General features: G+C 48.3%; 1 protein-coding gene across 5 annotated transcripts in view; it reads right to left on the bottom strand.

Moving 5' to 3' along the window:
- Positions 1–20,984, bottom strand: part of Lrrc8d (leucine rich repeat containing 8 VRAC subunit D) — a 111,502-nt gene extending 90,518 nt beyond the window's left edge. The window contains exon 1 of one of the 5 annotated variants that reach the window (XM_021162723.3): positions 20,766–20,984. The gene's annotated coding sequence lies outside the window, so the exon portion shown is untranslated. The other 4 variants (XM_021162726.1, XM_029477167.2, XM_021162724.3 and 1 more) reach the window with 4 other exon arrangements.
- Positions 20,985–23,866: the final 2,882 nt, after the last annotated feature.

The raw sequence follows: 23,866 nt of genomic DNA, 5'->3' as shown, positions 1-23,866 counted from the left end.
AGATACTTAGCAATTCCCAGCGGGGAAAAGCCTGACTTTGTGCATACACAAGTACCTGATGTAGCCAAACACACGTAAGAGGTAGGAGTAAGAAAACGCAGAAATCAACAGGGAATAAGGCGCACACACAGTCTTGGCAACACCCACTCTTAATCACCTACTGTATGTAACAAAAACTACAGGTCATAAAAAACGTGTGGTACAGATAAATAGTCTGATTTTCATTCCATTTCCTTTCAATGGGACAACCATGTAAAGGGCATGAGATTAAAAAAAAAAGTGCCCCCCATCCAGAAATTACATTATAAACTTTTGAAGCTGATGATCAATGGTTTATTTGTTCATTATTTTCTTTTTCAAGACACAGTATAACCCTGGCTGTCCTGGGACTCTCTCTGTAAACCAAACTGGCCTTGAACTTACAGAGAACTGCCTGCCTCTGCCTCTGGAGTGGTGAGATTAAAGACGTGCCACTTCGCCCCGCCTGATAGTCAAACGTTTTAAACACTAACTCTGGCTCAAGAAAATGTCAATCATGACACATGTATGACGTAATTTCCTGCCTCCACCAGTCCCTACAAAATGGATAAATTGCCAGGAAACAGAGAGAAATCTAAGTTTGCCCCAAGTCCTTGCCGGTACATTCTTCCAGCACCCTGGCTGGCTCCAGTAGCTATTTTCCTGTCTCACTGGGTAACTCCAGTAGCCTGGAACTCACTATGGAGACCAGGCTGTTATTCACTCATCCAACACTCAGAGATCCTCCTGCCTCTGCTGGTCTGTCTCTAGGGTGTTAGAATAAAGGCCTGGCCACAGTATCTACATTTTAACAAATTACCAGCAGGACACCTGAGAGTGTGCCTTCCCCAGTAGAGTGGTCTGATGTCATGGTTATGAGTACATCTAAATCCTCAGATCTTCCTTTCCATGGCAACAGTGTAACCACTGGTCACCACACTACAGAGAGCAGCAGCAGCACAGCAGGAACCTGGAGTCTGATAAAAGTTACGGAATAAAGGAACAACTACAAGAAAGCGCAGATATTTGCAGCAAGGCCAACCAGGAAGAGCCAGTGCTTCCTCCACCTGACAGCACCATAGATTTCCAGACTGTAGAACTGCCTGGCTCAGAGGCAGCTGAACTCGCAACTGCAGGGAGCTCACTAACCTGATAGACTTCATGCGCTGAGATCTTAGTAGCAGTTGATACAGTGACCTGAGAAGCCAGGACCCCTGATCAACTGCAGCTTCCGTGGCCCCCAAGAACCACAGAGCAACCAAAACAGCCTAGAGGCAGACAGCCGATACCTTTACTAACAAGGGGAAGAAAAGAGCCAGAAGAAACACCATGTAATCTCTACTCAGAAGTAACAGAACCTGTTCACATTGGTATAATCAAATTTGCATAGAACATTAATTTGGGAGGTGCTGGAAGGGCAAACGAGGATGAGCACAGGGCTCAGTCAAAGTAACAGAGATGGTAGACAAACAAGCTGCTACAGTGTTGTGCTCCCTTTAATTCTCAAAGGAGGTCCTGTAGGTGCCCATGCCCAGTATCTGCCTCTAGCCCCAAGACGGCAAGACAGTGGGAATATGCTTGAAACTCTAGGACCCGAGGCTGATCACCATCAAATACATCCTGATATTCCACTAATCAGTAAAGTTCCATGACAAATGTCATCCCCTGAATGAAAAGCCGATGGTCCGTTTGTACTCTGGCTCAGTACACACACGGCTGGGACTGGAGGTCGTGAGAAAAGTTTGCAGATACGTGCTGGGATGAAGAACAGCAGACACAGGGAGAAGAAAACTAAAATTTGGGCTAACCTTGTTATTTTAAGCATAAATTATCATTTCTAATGTCTTTAATGCTGAAAAATAGCTTCTCCCTTGACAGAACTGTTTACCTTCTCAGAAAAAAATAATTATCCTTCAAAAGTCATGGCTAGCACCATTTCTCAGTTGGTGTCCTATTGCCTAGCATGCATGAGGCTGCTGGACTCGTCCCCAAGAGAGAAAAAACCGGGCTGGGTGGTCCTCATCTGTAATCTCCAAACCTGGGGAGTTAGAGGTGAGGTAAGGCGATAAAAAGTTCAACAATACCCTTGGCTACAAAAGAGGTTCAAGGCCAGACTGAGCTACAACCTTGCCTCAAAAGTCAGCAGCTGCTACAAAGTTTAAAAGAGAAGAGTGGGCCAGTCATAGAGATGCCTTTAGTCCCAGCACTTAGGTGAATGAGGTAAGACCTCTGTGGGTCTGAGGCCATTCTGGGCTACATAACCAGATTCTGATCAGTCAGGGCTACACAGGGAGACCCTGTCAAGAAAGAAAGAACAGCCCGACAGTGGTGGCGCACACCTTTAATCCCAGCACTTGGGAGGCAGAGGCAGGCGGATTTCTGAGTTCGAGGCCAGCCTGGTCTACAGAGTGAGTTCCAGGACAGCCAGGGCTATACAGAAAAACCCTGTCTTGAAAAACCAAAAAAGAAAGAGAGAGAAAGAGAAAGAGAGAGAGAGAGAGAGAAAGAGAGAGAGAACAGAAAGCAAAAAAGGAAAGAAAAGAAGGGAGGGAGGAGGGTTTGTAAAGGCCTTTACTCAGTGGATCACAGGAAATGTACAAGTGACCATCTCAGAGCTCCAAAGAGTCTAAAGAATGAACTGAGAAATAAGGAGGGGCGGGGAAAGCCTCCCCACCCCAGGATAGGGGCTTCAGCTATAGGATACAGGCTCCAGCTATATATCCTAGCAAGCTTGTTTGTGTAAGCAAGGCGTGCTTCTAGAAAATAAAAAGCCTTAAAAGAAGGAACCCTACGTAACTGAAACTTCCTGATACGTCAGTCACTCTCGGGACTCTGTGGTCTGGGCAGCTATTTTCAAAGGGACAGATCTCGCCAGGGACAGAAGTATGGAAGGACTGCCTCTGGGCTGCAGTTCCGACAATAACGATAGCAACAACTAACTCTGAGCCAGGAACTACTGCATCCATTTTACATAAATTACCCTCACCACTAAGCACACACTCACATCTTCATTCTAACAGGAAGTCGTGTCACTCCGCCGTGGACCTTTATCAGCTAGTGGCACAGTAGGGCTGTCATGTAGGCAAGTCTCCAGAAGGCGCATTACTATAGTGTGACAGTCAAGGGAGACAGGCAGCCAACAGTAAACCCCCATCTTCCATTTCCTTCTAATATATGAAAGAGGAGAGTTTTACACAATGGTAGGAGATGCAGAGCAGACTGAGCACTCCTCTAGCTGCGAGTGGAGAGATGGCAGAGACAGCATATGTCCAATGGCAATGCTCTGAAGTTACACTTATTTACAGGGAATAGAGACACACTGTGGGACTGGAGGTAGTTCAAGGTGTGAGCGCTACATTTCAGCTCCCCAGCATAAACACACACACACTCAAGCTAGACAGTCACACATCTGTAATCTGCGGGCGGGGGTGGGGAGCAGGAGGCAGCAGACATGACAGCTAGCTCCCCAGAATTCACCTGCACAACCAGAGCATTTGTGAGCAACAAGTCCACTTAGAATCCCTATCTATCTCAAAAGATAGGTGGAGATCAATGGAGAGAAATAGCACAGCGGCAGACAGTTGGCCTCAGACGGGTGTGCATACACTCACACTCATGATTGCGTGCGAGGGAGTGCATGCACGCAGGGTCGGATGACTGGTCTCTCCTCAGCGTTTAAAAATCTCCCATACAAACTGCACATTGGCTGCAACCCAGATTCTTCTCCTAACTGTCCCAAAGCCCTCGCCAGAGTGCACAGTCACACACGGGCCCCTTAAACAGTTTCTCAGGCAGATCTGCAGCCTCGGAGTGACAGCAGGGGAGCTTGTGGAAGCTGTGCACTTAAATAATTCCCAGGTCCTAAGGAACGCCCCCACCCCCCACCCCACCCCCAGCTGCTCTGGCCATGCTGCAGACACACGGCTGCTTTCTCTCCCTTCTCAAGAACATACAGTGGAGGGGGGCATGGTCCAGGCCTGTAGTCCCAGCACACGAGGGGCAGAAGCAGAAGAATAAGGCCTTCAAGGCCAGTCTGAGCTACATAAAACTCTGTCTCAGAAAATGAAGCCAGCTGGTCAGGTGACTCAGCCACCTGGGGAAATGCTTGCCACGCCAACCCGAGGACCTGTGTTCAGCCCCAAGAACCACGGCAGAAGGACAGACAGGGCTGCTTCCCAAACACACTGACAGTGGCTGGCACGTGCCATGCATGCACCCATGATCTTTGATAAGTAATACAATTAATTTTTTACAACTAAAAGATTCCATCCTCGAATGGAATGCCTTTTGTTCAAAAGCCCATACTCCACAGCAGAATGCGTTGACCCTCCAAACCTGCCCCACACCTCCTCTGACCCCCAGTCTGCCACAGAACCAAAGTTATAGGCTGTCCCAAAGTCCCTCCCTCTCTTACCAGGTCTCTCTCTACCTGTCACCATCTCCTTTACCGGTCAGCTCCTGCTCAAGTCACCTCCAGACTTTGCAGTCAAAATTAGTCTCCTCCTTAGAGAAACTGCCCCCAAAGCGCAGCTCATACAAGTCCGCAGCACAGACTGCGGGCTGCCACGTGCCAAATCCTCCACAGCTACTCTCATGCTGGCTGCTACTCCCATGCTGGCTGCTCCCTTGAAGCAGGGTGAACACAGAATTGCACACCTTGAGTGCCAGACTTGAGTCGAACGTTTCACTGAGTTACAGCCCAGCACGGTAATGCCGACATGTTACCTTGTGCGAACCTCAGTTTTACAATCTCTGATATGGGACAGAGATGGCAATGACCTTCAGGACTGAGGGGGGAAAGCTTGGAGAGTTTAGACAAAATGCATTATTACAGTGATCACTGTCTTGTGGTCAATGATAGGACCTCCACGCACTTCCTCTCCTGCTGAAGTGCATGGTAGACAGAGTGATACTCAAAAGGGTCCTCTTTTCTCGAAATAAAAAGGAAGGGAAGGAGGAAAAGGAGGAGGGAGAGGGCTTTAAAGTCATAAACAGGGACTTCTGAAAACCCTTTCTCCTTAACTCAGTTTTGTTCTGCTGTGAAGGACATTTCATAATATTTCTATTGCTTTCCTTCAAAAAAAAAAAAATCAATGTACCAAGTTTTAGGCACAAGCCCCTCAGCCTCCCTCCCACTCCAGCTTGGCTTTCTACGATGATCTACAGTAACTGCCTGCAGCCAGTGTTGCTGCCCAGAGAACCGCCTGCTTCACCCTTAAAACAAATAGCACTTTGTGGGGAAACTGGAAGCCAGCCCAAAGAAGGAGGAGAGAGAAACCAAGAAAAAAAAGAGTTGTGGCCAGAAATGGAGTCAACGCCCACACTCTGGTCTCCACACTAACACAGGTAAGAAGGGACTGAAAGAAAGAGTTCAGACCAGCACAGCCTTACCCACCCACCCACCCATCTACCTATCTCCCCACTCACTATGGAAAACGAATTCCCAGGCTCGGCAAGGTTGTGATGGGCAGCTCATTATCCAACACATGTGGCTTTTGTTGTTAATGAAACACTGTTGCATGTAGAAGCTCCTAACCCTGGCCAAGCCAGTTACAGCAGAGATGGGCCCCTCCCCCTCGCACAGGGGAGGAACCGCAAGTTTTGAGAAAGCCAAGGTTACAGGGTGTGCAGGCTGGAGAAGACACAGCGAGCTCAGAACTCCCGTTCTTTAAGCCCCAAAGCCCAGGTCTTTCCCACAGCTCACATCGATTGTAAGAGGCGATTTTAAAATATACTTTGGAAGCTCACCAAGCGCACTCCTGTGAAGGACAGGTAAAACAAGGCAGGTTTTGTGTTCCTGAAAAGAATTTGGTGGCAGGGATGAGGGTTGTCACAGCAACAGGCTCTCAGTACAGCCTCAGACTGGTCAGTCCACTGTCTGGAACATGGCTCCAGGAAGGCTGGAGTTGGGCTCTCTGTTCTATGCTTCATTTGCTTGTGCCGGTTAAGGGAAGCACATGAGCAGAGGCATAGGATTTTCTTTGTTTCCAGTGAAACTCTGATGTTGATCTCAAGACTGTAGTGATATGGAAAGTTAAGGAAATTTCTAGAACAGATCTGCAGGCCAAGCACAGTATCCCCACACCTGCAATCCCAGTACTTGGGAGGCAGACACAGCAGAATCACTGTGGGTTCAAGGGCGGCTGAGCCTGAGTGAGATCTGTTTAAAAAAAAAAAAAAGGCCAAATTAAACAAACAAACAAGCAAACAAACAAAGCAAATGTAAAAGTATGGGTGCTTCCAGACTGGGTGCCCGGGGTGCCTTCTCTCTTCACTTTACACAATTTCACTTTATAAGGAGCTTGATGAAGGCATCTTGAGGGGGTAGGGAGAGCCAGGCAGTAGTGGCAGCATTACTTTTACATTAGCCGGGATCCTGAAGCTAGCCTGCTTGGGTTCAAATCACCCCTCTTTCACTTAACTATAATCCAGACTATGTGACCTTGAATTACTCGGCTGTCCTTGTTGACTGGGCGGAGCAGCTGACGGAAGACTGACCTTGGTTACCCCACTACAAAACAGGACTGCTGTGCAGAATAAATGAGCTAAGGCAGTAATAAAGCATTCCCCGCCACAGCGGGCACCAGGCAAACTGCAATCGCATTCCCTCCGGGTGCTTCCAGACTAGGTGCCCGGGGTGCCTTCTCTCTTCACTTTACACAATGTCACTTTATAAGGAGCTTGATGAAGGCATCTTGAGGAGGTAGGGAGAGCCAGGCAGTAGTGGTGCATGCCTTTGATCCCAGCATTACTTGGGAAGCAGAGCCAGGCAGATCTCCATGAGTTCAAGGCCAGCCAAGGCTGTTACTGAGAAACCTTCCCAAAAAAACAAAGAACACGTCTCTGTACAACTTTTTAGTTCACAATGTCCCAAACCAGTGCAAAGACACTTCCTGCGTGTGAGGAATGTACCTACTCTTCAGATACCACAAACCTGTTCCATAATGAGAGAAGGAAAAACATCCACGCCAAATCCATACTGTTGTAAGCATTTGCCGAGGAACTTTTAAATGCAGCCATTCTAAAACCCTTAAAACATTGGAAATTTAAAGCTTGATTGGCTAGAGCCATCCCCCTGACTCCCAATACTCCCAAGCCACGGAAACAAGGTGAGTTAGCAGCACACACCTGAAACTAAGCAAGGCAGAAAGATCCCAAGTTTCAAAGTTCAAGGTTAGGGCAGAAGAGATGGTCCTTCTGGCGGACCCAGGTTCAAGTCCTCGCACCCAGTTAGCAGCTCACAACCACCTGTTGTTCCAGTTCCAAGGGACCCAAATGCCTTCTTGCCCTCTTCTGACCTCAGGACACCAGGCACGCGTGTGGTATACAGACATGCATGCAAGCAAAACACTTATACACATAAAATTAAAAACCTCTTACAACCCTCAAGATTAGCCTCAGCTACATTATGATTTGGGGGCCAGATGGACTTACACGAGACTGTCTCAAGAAGAATAGACATTTAAAGTTATTCTACTCGGGAAGGATTGGTTCCGTTCACGCTGTGATATCACTGCTAAGGTTTAAAAATACAACCTGCAGATGAACAAATAGGTTCTCTTCCCAGGGAAAAAAGTAAAGTTCCAGGAGAGTCCACTAGCCACTGTGTGTGTGTGTGTGTGTGTGTGTGTGTGTGACGGTGACTGAGACTTACAAGACGAAAATGTGTCCTGGGACATCCTTGTAATGGATTCTGATCTTGTCTAGAGCAGAGATCTGAAACACTTCCCCTTTCTTCTGTTTCAGAGGATGTGTGCCTAGGTATAATTCAACTGAATAAGGATGCCCCGAGCAGAGATAAAAATGTCGACTACAGGAGCTCCAAGCCAGTGACGATACAGATCTGAGGACGTGTCTTGCACAGAAGCACCCACAGAGCAGGACAGGCTAGACTGTTCTTCCTCTAGTTCATACTAGATTTTCCCCTGGCTCGGCTACACTTCAAGGCCAGCAAGAGAACGAATACCCAAATGTAAAGACAGAAAACATCACATTCCAAGTCGTGTTCTACTGTGTATGCGTGTGTGCGTGCATGCAAGTGTGTATGTGTGTGTGCATTTGCGTGTGTGTATGCGTGTGTGTGTGTGTGTGTGTATAGGGTGAAACAGAAGAATAGTACCAAGTTTTGAATACATTTTTATAAGTGAGCCATGTGTGCTCGGGAGAGTGTATAATCGCAGCCCTCTGTGGGCAAGAGGTCTGATCCACTTTAAGGCTATCCTGATCTACACAGGGAGGTCGGTCCAGGCTAGCCAGGCCGACATGACACCCTGCCTTAGGAAACTAAAGAAAAGTACACTGTGCTCCCACTCCAATCCTGCATTTCCGATTTATCTGGACACAAAGGGCAGGCTATCTACTCCTAAGAGCTGAAACGCCTAGGCTCTCTCCAGTCCACAATGCTATTTTTGTTTAGTCTGCAGGAAGTTCTTATTTAAAATGTTGAATTAGCTACCCTTTTAAAATCAGATTTTACAAAAGAATCCAGATTTTGGCTTCCAGTTAAAAAAAAAAAGAAAATCAGAAATTTGGCCCACATTCTGACGGGGCAAACAGCTGTAAATAGACCATCTTTAGAGAGAGGCCTCTTCCGCGCATCTGCTCAGCCCTCCCTCCAGATTACGCTCTAACTGCCACAAAGCATCTCAGGAGATGTTGCCTTGGGGGAATCCTTAGTATTCGCCCGCCTGAAACACCTCTTGCTCCAACCTCACCCACAGACCAGTGTCTCTCTTTTTCATGCAAAAAAATACAAAAGAAAAAAAAGTAATTATGAGGCTCCCACTTGGCACAGAATCTACCAGGTACAAAAAAATCATAAGGAAAATAATTTAGAACTATGCAGAAGGAAAATGTTTTATTAAGAAATTAAACTAAAGGGGCAAGAATAGGGGCTTGGTGGGTCAGCGTCAGCCTGGGTCAACCTGACTTGGATCTCAGGAGCCCACAGTGAAGACAGGAACTGACTCCATAATGCTGTCCTCTGACTTCCAGATGCTGGGGGGGTGGGGGTGGGGAGTGTGAGCGAGGGGTGTGGGAGGAGGAAGAAGAGGAGGAGGAGGGAAAGAGAGAGAGAGAAGGAGAGAGAGGGAGAGAGAGAGCGCGGGCATTTAAAAAATAACAACAAACAGGGCCTTGTCTCGGGTGCACGCCTTTAATCCCAACACTCAGGAGGCAGAGGCAGAGGCAGAGGCAGGCAGATCTATGAGTGCAGGACAGCCTGGTCTACACAGAGAAACCCTGTCTCGAAAAACAAAACAAATCAAAACAAGAACTGAGAAAAATCTGTGTGTGTCTGTGTGTGTGTGTAAAAAGGGGACATAGTTCTGTAAGACACATGGCCACCCACCTCATCACAGGCTAAATGTTAGTCTGAAAACTACAAGTGCTTAAGTAGGAAATCGAGCTGTAAAGACTTAATCCACTGAAACCACACTCGAACACAATGAATGTGAAAGTAACCTGGGTGTGCTGACCCCAGCCTACAAGTGAGGCCACCGAGAGACAGACACGGGAGGATCAGGGTTCAAGGCCAGCCTCAAAATAAATAAAGGAAGAAAAAGAACACAAACACCGCCACAAATCTGGGAGGCAGGAAACGGTCCGTGGGTAAAAGGCCTGTGGGTAAAAGGCCTGTCACACAAGCCTGCTGGCCTGAGTGGGATTCCTGAAACCACATCAAAGTGGAAACAGGAAAGTGGTCCCATAAGGTGTTCTCTGACTACCCCCACCCCTACATGCTCCACGAAGCACACAGGTCCACACGCAGTAACAAATAAAACAAAACTGTACAGCCGCAACACAATGGCACCCAAACTACAAAAGAATACACTCTATAAATGAAACAGACCCTAAGTATGATACAGATGAATGGATATAGTTATTCTTTTTTTTTCCCTTTGGTAAATCACATTTTAATACACCTGTCTGTTGTAGGATTTATTCAACAAAGATGTGCCCTATTGGCAAACAGCTGCACTGCTTTGTAATAAGGTTCTTACCGTGGTTATTGTGGGGTTTGGTCTAATTATGAGGTGCATGCTCCGTGTGAACCAGTATGGCACCCTACCATGAATAAAGAGAAAGGGGGCTAAAGAAAATACCAGGACAACTGAGATGTCCCATTACTCTCTGGGGGCTAAGATGGATGGCTCACTGGTGAAGTGCTTGCTGACCAAGCATGAGGGCCAAGTCTGGATCCCCAGCTCACATAAAAGCCAGGTGTGGCCGGGCCCATCTGTTCCGCCCACACAGAGAGGGAGGCGCACAAGACAGGCTGATCCCTGGAGTTCAGGGCCAGCCAGCCTAGCCAATCCATAAACTCAAAGCATAAGGTGAGGAAGGCAATAGTGACCTCTACATACTCCACGAGTACACCACATACACACAACACACGTGCACACGCATACACACACATACATACATACACAACCACACACACCACTACATACACTCCACACATACGCATGCACATGCAAACACACACAACATACACAAGCACTCACGCACACATGCACAAACACATGCAGACACACACACTATACACAAGCATGCACACACACCATACATATGCACACACATCACACACAAGCATGCACAGGTGCACAAACACACACACATATATGTGTGTATATATGTGTATATATATGTACATATATATATATATATATATATACACAGATCACATAAACACACACCATACACATGCATGCACACACACAATTACCCTCTGAATTGTAGGATACTCACCCTGTGAAAGTGACCTGGGATGACAAGGGTGACACATGACCCAGCAGTGCCATACTGTCAAAGGAAAAGCAGAAAGTATACACACAGCCCGACCCACTCCACCCTTAGCTCAGAGACTCCCTCTCACAGAAATATCACAGTGTTTATGAGGTGATTACAGGAGAGAAATGAGAAGGAAGCTTACAGGGCACACGAGAACCAGCTGTGAAATACGCGAGCCTGGTTTCAATCCCTGTCTCCCCCCGCCCCCGCCCCCAGCATGGGGGTGGCATGAAAACCACCCGTGAAAACCAAACAACATCCCCGTCCTCACCACACCTGTCCTGAGGGAGTGAGCCTGATGCTAACTGAAGATTGGTGGAAGAGTTACACAAGAGCACATATACTCTTCAGAGTTCATATTTAGATAATTAATCAAGGCCAAAAAAAAGGTAGTTGTTATTAAGAACTCTGGGGACTGGAAATATATCTTGGTCGATGAGTTCTTGCCTGGCACACACGAACCTCTGGGTTCGGTTCCCATCACAACAAACAAACCTTCAGGCATTCAATATGTTGTCCAATTACTTCCTGATCTACTACGTGGGAAAGAAACCTAACATCTGATGATAAACTGATTTCTAATACATTGATTGGGCACATATGTGTTACAGCACCTATGGAGGTCTGAGAACACCTGTAGAGTCAGCTCTCTCCTTCCACCATGTAGACCAGTCAGGACTGAGAGCGGGTCCTTTACCTGCTGAGCCGTGTCACTGGCTCCAAGCTGAGTTCTGAGTTCGGGAGATTCCCACTGCAGACATGGTGAAGACAGTTTCCCCGAGAGCTTCAATTGTCTACCAACTCTTAAAATGCTGCTGTAGAGAGTCAGTGAGGAGAGTGCTGACTGAAGTACTTTGTTGTCACTGGGACTGAACCGAAGGCCTCAAGTATGCTGCTCAAAAGCTTCACCACTGAGCTAACATCCCACAACTGTTGACAGCTTGTGTATTCTCCACCTGATCACTCTATGCTGTCCCTACACTGAGAGGAACAGGTTTTCAGCAGCCAACAACCTCTGGAGAGAAGGGTGACGCCATCCTTTCTTCTCCTGACCCAGAGGAACTCACAGGAGCTCTCTTGCCTGAGGACATTCAGAACGGAGACTTCTCAGACACCATTCCAAACTGTGGTGGTCTGTATGAGAATGGCCCCTCTTTGATTAGTCACCAGAGAGTGGGTGCAGCCTTGTTGGAGACCACGGCAGGCCCAGTTTCTCTTCCTTCTCCTCGCCCCTCACCCCCCCTCTGCCTGCAGATCAGTATGTAGCTCTCAGCTACTCCTCCAACACCATGTCTGCCTGCACACCACCCATGCTCCCCACTATGAGAATAAAGGACTTAAGCCCCCAGTTAAATGCTTCCTTTCATGAATTGCCTTGGTCATGGTGTCTCTTCACAGCAACAGGATCAGTGACTAAGGCACCAGCTATTACCACAAACACTCAGGGGAAGTCTTTCCTGAGACTTAACAGAAACTGTCAGCACATTTGTGAGAATGGCAGCTGTCAGAGAAGGCTGTAGACATCTTGGAACCTATTCTCAGACCTTCGGTTTCATACGCCAGTAAAATTTCAGAAGACCGTCCTGCCAGATTAAAATCTGACCAAGGCTTGGGTTTGGTGGCCAGGCTGAGTCAGGGGAATCTTGGATTTGAGGCCAGCCTATTACTAACGTACACAGTAAGACCCTGGCCAAAAGAAGAAATCAAGGCAGTGACGAGTCTCAGCTGCTCAGGTGCTTCCTGAGTTTGATATCCAGCACTGAATTAAAAGTGCTATACTCCCAACAACTGGAAGACAGGAATGTGAAGATGACGGGTTCAAGGCCACCCCTGGCTATTCACTGACTTGGGGACCAGCATAGGCCAGACTCAAAATAAAGTAAGATGGGTGGCTGGATAGATGGATGGATGGACAGACAAGACACATAGATAAGAGGTGGCAGCTATGGAACATCAAGAAACAAACCCCTTGCCGGGTGTGGTGGCGCACGCCTTTAATCCCAGCACTCGGGAGGCAGAGGCAGGCGGATTTCTGAGTTCGAGGCCAGCCTGGTCTACAGAGTGAGTTCCAGGATAGCCAGGGCTACACAGAGAAACCCTGTCTCAAAAAACCAAAAAAAAAAAAAAAAAAGAAACAAACCCCTTATCATCCTTTCACAAAAGAAACAATAGTTACCAATCCAAAGGGGCAGGAAAAACAACCTGAGAAATAGAAATATTTCTAGTCCTCTTGGAACTGAATACACTTAGACATAAAAAGACAACTGCTTAAGAAAGGACCACAGACGCCATCCTGTCCAGGGCTCCTATGTCATAGCAGGGCCAAAAGCCACACTAGGGCTATACGATGTCCTGGTCCTCCATGTGCGAGGAATCTAATGCTACCTCCAAGTTCCTCTTAACTGATACAGTTCACCAGCCACACCCTATAGAGTGTTTCCAGCCAGTACATGTGCACATCTGTGTCCTATGTATACGTCCGTGCACATGTGTAAGTCAATATACATGTCATTCCTTAAGCACCTTTCCTTTTCAAAACTTGACATTATTATTGGTGCGTGCATTCATGGGTGCATGCGTGCATGTTTGTATGAAGCATGGGGGGAGAGTTACATGGATGTAGGACTAAGAGAATAACTTTGTGGAGCTGGTTTTCTGTTTCTACAGTGTATGTTCTGGGACCAACGTTGGTCGCCAGGCAGGCACATCATGTTCCTTTACCTACTAAGCCACCTCACCAGCCCCACCTTGGTTTTGTTGTCTTGCTTGTGCTGGGACCTGGGGCATGCCAACAAGGTTAAGCCCGCAGGCCAGGAATCTACCTATACCTCCCCAGAAAGCAAGTTACAAGCACGCACTGCCACAGCTGGTTCAGGGATCTAACTCAGGTCCCCATGTGTATGGTAAGCACTTTTTTAGCTGAGCCATCTCTCCAGATCCTGGTATACATTTAAAAGGATCCCTCTGCTTCAGGTTCAAGGGAACTGAAACCTCAGCTGCTAACGTTTGATCTGAATTCACTCACGTCTTACTTACAGATTTGGAGGTAAACCCTCTCCCTCTACTCTTTTAGGCTCTGAGTGCGTGGCATGGGAAAAAAAAAATTCAGTAAGACACAAGAGAACAATGGCACTGTCTCCACTCCACTGACAACAGACTTACTGGAATCATATGATGGCTCCTTCCTGAATCCTTACAGCAGTGGTTACCGGGGCTTTGACAACGCCCCTCAAGCGCGTCATTCCAGGCTGTAAATTTCTGTCAGAAAAACAGCTGTGCCAGAAGCCTGTCCCCATGGGGCTTCCGCTCCAACAAGAATGCCGAGCCTTTCCGGGAATCACACACCTTTGTATTTCCGGGGGCAGAGAGACCACGACCCCGAGGAAAGCAGAAGAAAAGCATCATGGGAATGAAATTCAAACTACCATGTTTTAGGCTGGCCTTGGTGGTGCACACCAGTAATTCTACCACTTGGAAAGTGGAGGCAGGAGGATGACCAGAATCTTAGGCCAACTCGTACTTTGCAACTGTCTCAAAATATTATTTAAAAAAAAAAAAAAAAACTGTTGTGAGGGCTGGAGAGATGACTCAGAGGTTAAGAGCACTGACTGCTCTTCTGAAGGTCCGGAATTCAAATCCCAGCAACCACATGGTGGCTCACAACCATCCGTAACAAGATCTGACGCCTTCTTCTGGAGTGTCTGAAGACAGCTACAGTGTACTTACATATAATAAATAAATCTTAAAAAAAAAAAAAAAAAGCACTGACTGCTCTTCCAGAGGTCCTGAGTTCAAATCTCAGCAACCACATGGTGGCTCACAACCATCTGTAATGGGATTGGATGCACTCTTGTAGTGTGTATCTGAAAACAGCTATAGTATACTCATGTAAATAAAAATAAATATATATTAAAAAATGTGTGTGCGTATGAAAGACTGTTATGTTTTCCCCAAATCTCTTTTCTGAAAGCGGCATTTCTGTCCCCTTGCCTGAAACTGCAGGGCAGGGCTATGCAGTTCTTTCCACAGCTTCTTCATGCCCACCCCCTCGAAAATCAAACAAGCAAAACACTGTCCCTCAGTAGTTCCATGGCGCTCCCTAAAAGCTCCATCTATTTGCAGCCCTGTTGCTCCCCTACAAAGCCTTCTGATGACTAACACAAGCCTGTGTGGTTTCCCCAGAGCAAATCCCTCTTGGTTAGGGATTTCATAATCCAGAAGAGCTTCGTGTCACCTGTGAAGCGAGGAATCCCACTGTGCACGCCTTCTTTTGGTTCAATTATATAAATAAGACCCCAGGGACCTCAACTGTTTACACACCTCGGTGCAGAGGAGAAATCTTTCCTCTGAGCCTTTGTCTTCTTAAGAAAGATTCTGACACCTAAAACTACGAATGCACGCAAGCTTAATCAAACCACCTTCCCACAGCTGGGCAGTCTCGTGCGCATCATTCAAACGTTGATCCATCCTGGTTTGACTCCTTCCTTTTCTGGCTGTCCAGAGAACTGACGCGAGGGTCTCTCACATGCTAAACAAGCATCGAGCCACACGGAGCTACAGCCCCAGCAATGTCGGACAATATCAAAGGGGTTTCCATATCTTATGCCGTATGTTTACCAAATGCCCCTTCTTCTAGAATTATCCCTGATCCCCAGAAGGTGCACACAGGTTTCCCTCCCGTGGACCACAACAGAATCCAGACACAACGAATTATATTATTTCGGCAGATGTGATCACAGCAAGGGACAGAAAACAATGAACACACGTTAACAACATAACTGCATATATGGGCCATCAGCTTTGGAATCTTGCTCCCTCGATACTATGGGATGACTACCACACAATTTAGGGGCTGGGGATATAGTTCGGCTGGTAGAGAGCGCCTGTCTAGCATGCATAAAGTTAAATCCTCAACACTGCACACAGCAAGCATGGCGTTGCATGCCCGTAATTTACTAGGAAAATGGAAGCCAGCAGATCAGGAGTTCAAGGTCATCCTGGAGCTCCATAATGAATTGGGACTTGAGACAGACCAGTCTGGAATACACGAATCTTTCTCAATCAATCAATCAATATTGCTGGGTAGATCCAAAATATTTGAAGGACCTGGCACTAAGTTCCCAGGATCTCTGACCTGTTTTCCTTTAAAGCACGCGTGCCCCTGAAAGCTCAGGGCTGGGACAGAGGTTTGGTTCCAAACCCCAGTGGTCTCTTCCTCCATGATGTAAAAGCTGCCTGCAGTGCTCTGGGCAAAGAGCTTGAGTGGGAACCAAGTTCAGACCGTCTACCTCCTCACAGGCTCCACAGCAACTCCAATCTGGCAAGCTTCCAATCTGTGAAAAACAGCAGCAGCTCTCCTCCAGATGTCCGCACAGAATGACAAGAATCCCAGAGGAAGAAGTCGGCCTCTTGGAGGCCCGTGACAGTCCAACAGCAGCAAAATGGCAATGCAGGTGCACATGCTGAGAAAGCCCAAAGCCATGTGGACAAACTCCCATACGCCCCACACCAAAGGGTTAACCAACCTCGACAGCTCCCTCCATCCCGAGCACACTCCAATCTCAAAAGACTGGGAGCACCCCAAACCTGTGGGTCTCACTACAGCCAGATGAGTGGCACCTGGCGTTTCAGGATTACCACCGAGGCCTATTTTTTTCTCTGTCAGGATACAAGATGGAACCAAAATTCACAAAGGTTGATGAGGTTAACAGAAAGTTTAACAACTCAACTTCCCAAGAAGAGAAGAAAAATGCTGCTCCGCGCATACGAATCCAGAAGCCCTGCAGCTCTGATCACCTACAACCCCAGTCTGCAGTGGGTGCTGCTTATCAGAAAAGCAGTTGGGAGTTTAAGCAAGGATAGCCGTTTATGTGTAGTAGGTCTCCCGAGCGGCTCTCTGACTGTTCCCGGTTGGCCTCACCTATCCCCATCACCACACTGAATTCCGGGCTCTTCAGGAGCTGGGCTGACAAGATGTGAAGGATTAGCATCCCCTGAAAGACTGACTAGAACTGGAGACTACATTGTGATAGTTAATCAGGGAGAAGGAGACCTCATTCTGTGAACTGGAACAAGTCCAGGAACTCCTATGAAACCATGGGAGGGAGCCATGTTTAGATCCAAGAATAACAGAACAGTCCAAAGACGGAGATCCTCTTCAAATGGGAGCTCCCCTTTCCTTGGGATATTTAAACCAGCTACTTATCAAGTGTAAGAATTTGCCAAAGAAGTCAGACTACGGCTCTCCAAAACAGCAGTCGGGTGACATTCGCTCCCCTTACCTCAGCGTTACCCCGCCCACAAGCTTATCAATTACTTGCTCTCAAAACGATCTGTCTCCTGATCAGGATTTGTCCACACCCTTGTCATTTCAGGCCTAAGCAGACATGCTCTCCTAGACTGACTTCCAGCCTTCTTGTTGTTATTCTTCATGAGTCTCGAACCACTGCCCTGCACTCAGAGATGTGATTTCACTTCTGAGAAGGCCACCCCAACACTCCTGCTCACTGCTAACAGGAAGCAATGTCAGCGTTGGCACTACTTGTGCGTGCACGTGCGTGTGCCCACAGGAATGTGTATAGAAGCCATGTACTCTACCCCTCTCCACTTTGAGATTAGGGTCTCTTGTAGGCCATGAACTCACCATCTCAGTTTGGCTGGCCTGTGAGTCTGGGAATCCTCCTGTCTCCCCTTCCCCAACTCTGGGGCTATAAACACGTGCCACACCCAGCTTTTCCCAAGGTGCCAGAGATCTGAACTTGCTTCCTCGTGCCTGTGTTGCAAGAGCTTAACCCACTAACTTTCCCCAAGCCCCGGGTTTGGCACTCCTGACACTGTAGACAAGTTCATTCCTTGGGCTAGGAGCACTGTCCTATGTGTTGAAGGCCTGTCTCCTGTTTTACATTAGTTACTCAGGGGGAAGGATATTTATGAAACAAGAGTCAGTCTCAAATTCCACTGTGTGTGTGGGTTCCAGGGATTAAATACTCTTCCACGCTGCTCGATCTCCAGGGCCCCTAAGGCTGTTAAAATGGCATTTCTAACCACCAGAAGCCAGTGGCACCTGCCCCCAGGCTATGGTAAGCACACATTCTCCACATATTGCCAACTACCAGCTGAGGCAGAATGGTCCTTTGGAGAACCTTGGGTTAAGGCAAACAATTAACAACACTAGTGACTCTTTGTAGTTAACCTTTCCTCTAACTAGTTAATAGGTTAGTATTTTCTAACCTATTTCCAGTTAGGCAAACCTATTGACTCCTTAAAGCCTCCACTAAAGTGTGTGTGCCCCTTGACTCCCTCCTTTGAGGCAACTCCACCCCTAACCTACTGTCAAAAGGCTACTCAGATCCCGACCTCTGTCCCGACACACATTTTCACCCGGAACTATCGGACTCCTGAACTACTGTTTATCTGCCCTTGTGGTACAGAGATCCCTGCCCCCTAAGATCACAAAGTATCTACTTGGACCCTGCTCACTGCCACTACTATCTAGTTTATCTCAGGTCAGACGCACCACCTCCAGCAGTAAGAGAAATCCCTTCCAATGACCACTTTAACAAGATATGTGGCTATGTAAGGTGGGTCATGTCTGCAATCCCAGCACAAGGGGAGGTATAGAGAGGACAGCCTAGAGCTCTGGGCCATCCTGGGCTACAGTGTGAGACCTTCCCCCATGTCAGAAACAAAAGAACATACACGACCATACACACAAAGATCTGTCCAAACTTTAACCTCCTTATGGTCTGAGCCAATTTATCTACAACTTGCCCACAAATATCAGGAAAGTCCAATTTCTAAAACAAGAGTGCTCACAAAACAATTTAACTATTTGGACAAGCCAAACATTTTAATTCTAAAATTAATTTAATTAATTTTTAAAATTAATTCTAAAATTAAATAAAGAAAAAGTTTTTAAAAAGTAAAAAAAAAAAGTTCCTAAATCTCCATAAAATATAAAACTTAACTGGGGTGGGGATAGGAGGGAAAGGCCACAGGTTGACTAAGAGTTTTCAACGCTTAGGCAAAGAAGGCTGTGGCCATGGCTCAATACTTGGTTGCATCAGACACACTCCACCCTCCCCCAGTGGGAAGTGGGGGAGGGGACGCCAGGTCACCTGAGGACAGCTCACAATGCTGACCTCTTAATCTATAAGGTTTCAATCAACAAAGTTTACACACCTTCAATAAAAACTAGAGGAATCTAAGATAGTATGTTCCTGTGGACAGAGTGGGAACGCTCTACCGCTGTGGAATTCCGTCCAGCTCTGTGGATTACTTCCACGTGTATTTCCGGAGGGCTCCCTAAATTAGTGGCAGTCAACACTCTCAGGTTCTCGACCTCATTTTAATCTCCAATTCTTTTTCATGTCCAGACATTGGCTTTTAACTTCAGTTGGTGTCAGGACAGCTCTGACCCTGACCTTGCTGATAATATATATGCTGTGTTCTCGAGCTGGAAAAAACAGATGGTATCTGAAGACCTCACAGACAGAGTAGTGATTTCCCCCCACCCCAGGTCTTCATGACCCTCACCCTCTACCAGGCCCCAGAAACTTTGGGGAGGGGGGCCTGAATCATGTTCTCCTCGGTGTTTATTAAGTAAACAGCCTTACTGAGACCAGACTCCACGCTCTGCCGGGACTCTTTCCACACTCGAGCACTGAGCGAGTGTATTAGGTGCTCAGTGAACGCTGCCTGGGTGGGATTTTATTATTTAAATGGCCAGGGAAAGTTTCCGGATATCAGTGCTTCACGTCTATATCTCTTTCAAAAAAAAAAATAACAAAAACAAAAAAAAAAACCCCACGTCTTCACAGCTGTCTTGACCAATACAAAATAAAAACTAAAAGAAAACTTTCAAAGTCACAGAGAAGAAAATTGTGGGAGGAAAGAAACCAAACAGGAGCCCCCAAAGTCTCAAGTCAGGGCTCCGGTTCGGCGAGGACGCCCAATATTTGGTCTCATCTCTTCGCCTTCTTCCTTCTGCTCTCATTTCTTTACCCTGCTTTTTCTTTCCAGCAATCCTACCTCCCCACTTTCTGCCACACACACCCCAGCTGCATGGGAACCGCGAAACCTTATACCCCAACCCTCTCCAGAGGGGACCTACCTCTCCTCCCCTCGACCCGAAGCAGTTCTCCTTCACTGCGGATGGCTTAAAAAAAAAAAAAAATCAAAGAACAACAACAAAAGAAAATCTCATTTCCTTATCTGTTAGGGATACCCCACATAAAGGGGGACAGAGACAGAGAGTCCCCCATCGACCCTCCAGTAACTGGAGGCGACAGTCCTCTGGGAAGGCACCCCAGTTCTCCTCTTTTTCAAGCCCCTAAACCAGAATCAAGCAGAAGTCCCGTTCCCAAGAGCCCACGCTTCCAAACAAGCTAGAAGCGGATTATACCGGTACCCAACCCGGAGATGGCCCGCGGCGCGCAGGGTGCACCTGCGGCCCCAGTGCCCTCCCCCCGGGCGCGGAGGGCGGGGCGCAGGGCTCCCCTCCCTTCCCCGCCCCAACCCGCGAGCACCCCGAGTGGCCCACCCGGAGCGGGACGGAGGCGGATGGGGAAGCGTTTCTGCAGAAGTTCAAGGGCTCCTCTTGCCGGCTCCGGGCCAACCAGGCCAGACACCAGACACCCACCTCCAGGAGGACTTGGAGCCACCGCGATAGGCAATCTCCGCCCCTGCGATCGCGCGCACGGAGGCCGAGGCGGGAGCGCGGCAGCCGGCACCCGGCCCGCGCAGGGCCCAAAGCGAAACAATGTCCCAGAGCGGGGTGGGGGGCTTGGTCGCACTCCCCGCCCCGGGGTCCCGAAGCCCTCCGGAGTTCCCAATCGCAGCCCCGGGAGCAGCCCGTGCTCCCCCGCGGCGCCGCGCGCAGAGAGGCCGGACGTCTGCGCGCCCCGGGGCCGCTCCACCTGCGCCCTCCCGGCCAGGGTGGACTGACACGCACCCACCTTCGCGGGCAGCCTGGGCCGCGCGTGCGGGAGCTTAAGCGGAGGCGGGAGGCGGCGGCATCACCTGCGGCGGGCGGCGGCTGCACCGGGACGCGCCCCGGAGGCGCGCGGCGCCCTGGACCCTGAGTCCGCGGCCCCGCCCGCGGCTGCCACCTCTAAGCGCGGCGGAGGAGCCGGGGCACCCCGGGCGGCGGCAGCGGCGGCGACGGGAGCAGCAGCACATGACTCTGTAACGAGGGGAATTAGACAAAGCGTAACATGGACTCCGGGCCCGTGCAGGCGCCGCAGCTCTGGGACCAACCGCAGCCTGCGAGCGCCGCGACTGGCCGGGTCGCAGCCAATGGGGCGGGCCCGGGCCTCCATGTGATTGCCTGCTCTGTGCCCGCGCACCCCGCCGCGCCTGCCTAGGGGGTCGCTCCGGCTGACCCGAGGGGCTGGGTGGCCGGGAGGTGGCCGGGATTCTGGGCTGGCTGCTTGAAGCTCAGCAGGTGCACGAGGCAGAGAAGAATGGCCGCTGACGTCGCCGGAGGCGCAGAGCTTATCTCTTTCAAGCGCACCTGGGCAGGGCATGGTGCCAGGCTGTCTGTTCCCCTGAAGCAACCGGGCTGGGCCGGGAAGCTTCGTCTGTGTTGCAGTTTCAGGAGGCTGTTCTGACCACTAAAAACAGATCGTTGAGATTGGGAGAACGGGTGCGGGATGGGCATTAAAAAGTCATCCAGTGCCTTCCAACTGGGAAAAACAATGACCTGGGATTCAGGGCTCGTGCACCTAACTTGATGTCTGCGCGAAGAGATTTCTCTACTAACAATGCCTTATCTCGCATGTTTTATTTTCAGCTGAATCGGGACCTCCCGGGTCCCAATCCTTTAAGCCAAAAACGTACGAAACAGGCACTTGGGAAGTTGTTCTAAAAAAAGTTTCCCAACTCGATAGCTTTCCGGTGTGTTTTTGTTGCCGTGCGGGTGAAGTTTCCTTAGTGGTTTTTTTTTTTTTTTTTTTTTTTTGTTGTTGTTGTTTTTTTCCCTCTCTGGAGAGATGAGGGCCAGGACACCAAGTCAGGCAGGGTAATTATTTTAGTTCAATCAAAACAAACGATTCGTCCCCATACTTCAGTATCTCCTTCCATCTGAAACCTCATGCTTCTGGGAACTCATGCCCAAAAAGATGCCCTCCAGATTCATTTATCATCCAACGCTCTTAAGGAAGGCCAGGATCCTACAGAGAGAGGCAAAAAGGAAAATGTTTTTCTGGGCTCCCAGATGGTGACAGTGGCCCCTAAAAGGTAGAAGTAGGCCGCCCAGACATGGAAGAAGAAGCCAGGCCTTGAGGGCCAACACCCTCCCGCTGAGCAGCCCCAGGCAGTTTAAGATGGAACCTCAGCCTTTTGTTTGCTTCCCCGACCCTCCCGGACTGCAGCCTCTCCAATTCCCTACACCCTGCCAAGGAGGAAGTGCGTGGGCAGCCAGTGTGTGGCAGGTGATGTAATTACAGCCCTGGGTTTGCTGATCTAGGAGGTTAGAGGTTTTCATGCTCCTGACAGCTAATGGTGGGACATGAAAAATGTCCTGCTGTTAAAATCAGTTTAGAAAAGTTTCTCCCTTTGCAGAACCACCACTTGCTTTTTCTATCTTCTCTTTTTTTTTCAAGCTGATTCTAGAGAGTTGGGGGTTTTTTTTATGGTTTTATTATTGGTATAAATTAAAAGCTAGGCCAGGCAGTGGTGGCCCACACCTTTAATCCCAGCACTTGTGAGGCAGAAGCAGGCGGATTTCTTGAGTTCGAGGCCAGCTTGGTCTACAGAGTGAGTTCCAGGACAGCCAGGGCTACACAGAGAAACCCTGTCTCGAAAAAGCAAACTAACAAAATCTCAGCACTAGAGTAGAGTCAGGAGAAGGATCAAGATTACCCTCAGCTCCATAACCAGTTTGAGGCCAGCATGGGTGGCATGAGGTCCTGTTTAAAAAACCACTCTCACCCAAGCCCCCCAACCCCCTCCAAATATTGGTATAAATTGAGAAAGCAAAGAACTGATCAGCCAGTCTGTGTGCACACCGAAGAGAGAGAACACATTGTCAAATGCTGAATGTGAGATCAAGTTTGACAAATTCTTCTGAAATACAATTTGGAAATTGTGTTTTCTTTTTGAGACCAGGTCCCCTATAGGCCAGGCTGACCTTGAACTCCTGATTTCACCTCCAGCTCTTGCTGAAATTGCAGGAAAGTGAGTCACCATGCCCAGCCAAAACGTGACAAAAAAAGATTTAAAGATTGATTTTTAATTATGTGTGTTGTGCAGTCTGTGTGTAGTTTTACACAAGTGAAGCAAATGCCGCTGGAGGCCCGAGCTGTGAGCTGCCTGGTGTAGGTGCCGGGAATCAAACTCTAGTCCTCTGTGAGAGCAGGCACTGAGCCATCTCCCCAGACCCTCAATGTGGACATTTTTTTAATGGTTTTTTTAGTTAGATATATCTAAGTACACTGTAACTGTCTCCAGATGCACCGGAAGAGGGCATCAGATGGTTATGAGCCATCATGTGGTTGCTGGAATTTGAACTCATGACCTGTAGAAGAGCAGTCAGTGCTCTTAACCACTGAACCATCTCTCCAGCCCCATGTTTTTTGTTTTGTTTGAGACAGGTTAAACAGCACTGGCTGTCCTGGAATTCACAGAGATCTGCCTACCTCTGCCTCCCAGCTGCTGGGATTAACTTCATGTGAACATTTTTGAATGCACAATTCCACATCTAGGAATTTTTGCTTTCAGTACATAGATACAAAAGTTATATGTGTGAAAAGCATTTAACACGTGGCACCTGGAGACACAGCTTAATTGGTAAAGTGTTTAACTAGCATGCAGGAAGTTTGGGTCTTGATCTCAAATACCCAGTACTCTAGGTATGGTGGCACATGCCTGTTCTTCTAGCATTTGTGTGGCAGAAGACTGGAGAATCAGAGATAGGAGGTCATTCTTGGCTATGTAACAAATTTTATGAAAGGCTAGGATACATGCAACATTGTCTCAGAGAGAGACTGTATAGTCATCATAAGCCTGCTGTTCCATGTACATCTTCCCCCTGTGTTTTAATTATAAAGGTAATGTG

This window comes from Mus caroli, unplaced genomic scaffold (assembly GCF_978045245.1).
Source record: "Mus caroli unplaced genomic scaffold, Mus_caroli_1 scaffold_4, whole genome shotgun sequence".
NCBI lineage: Eukaryota > Metazoa > Chordata > Mammalia > Rodentia > Muridae > Mus > Mus caroli.
The sequence above is the reverse complement of the archived record's forward strand: the minus strand, read 5'-3'. Positions and strand labels throughout refer to the sequence as shown.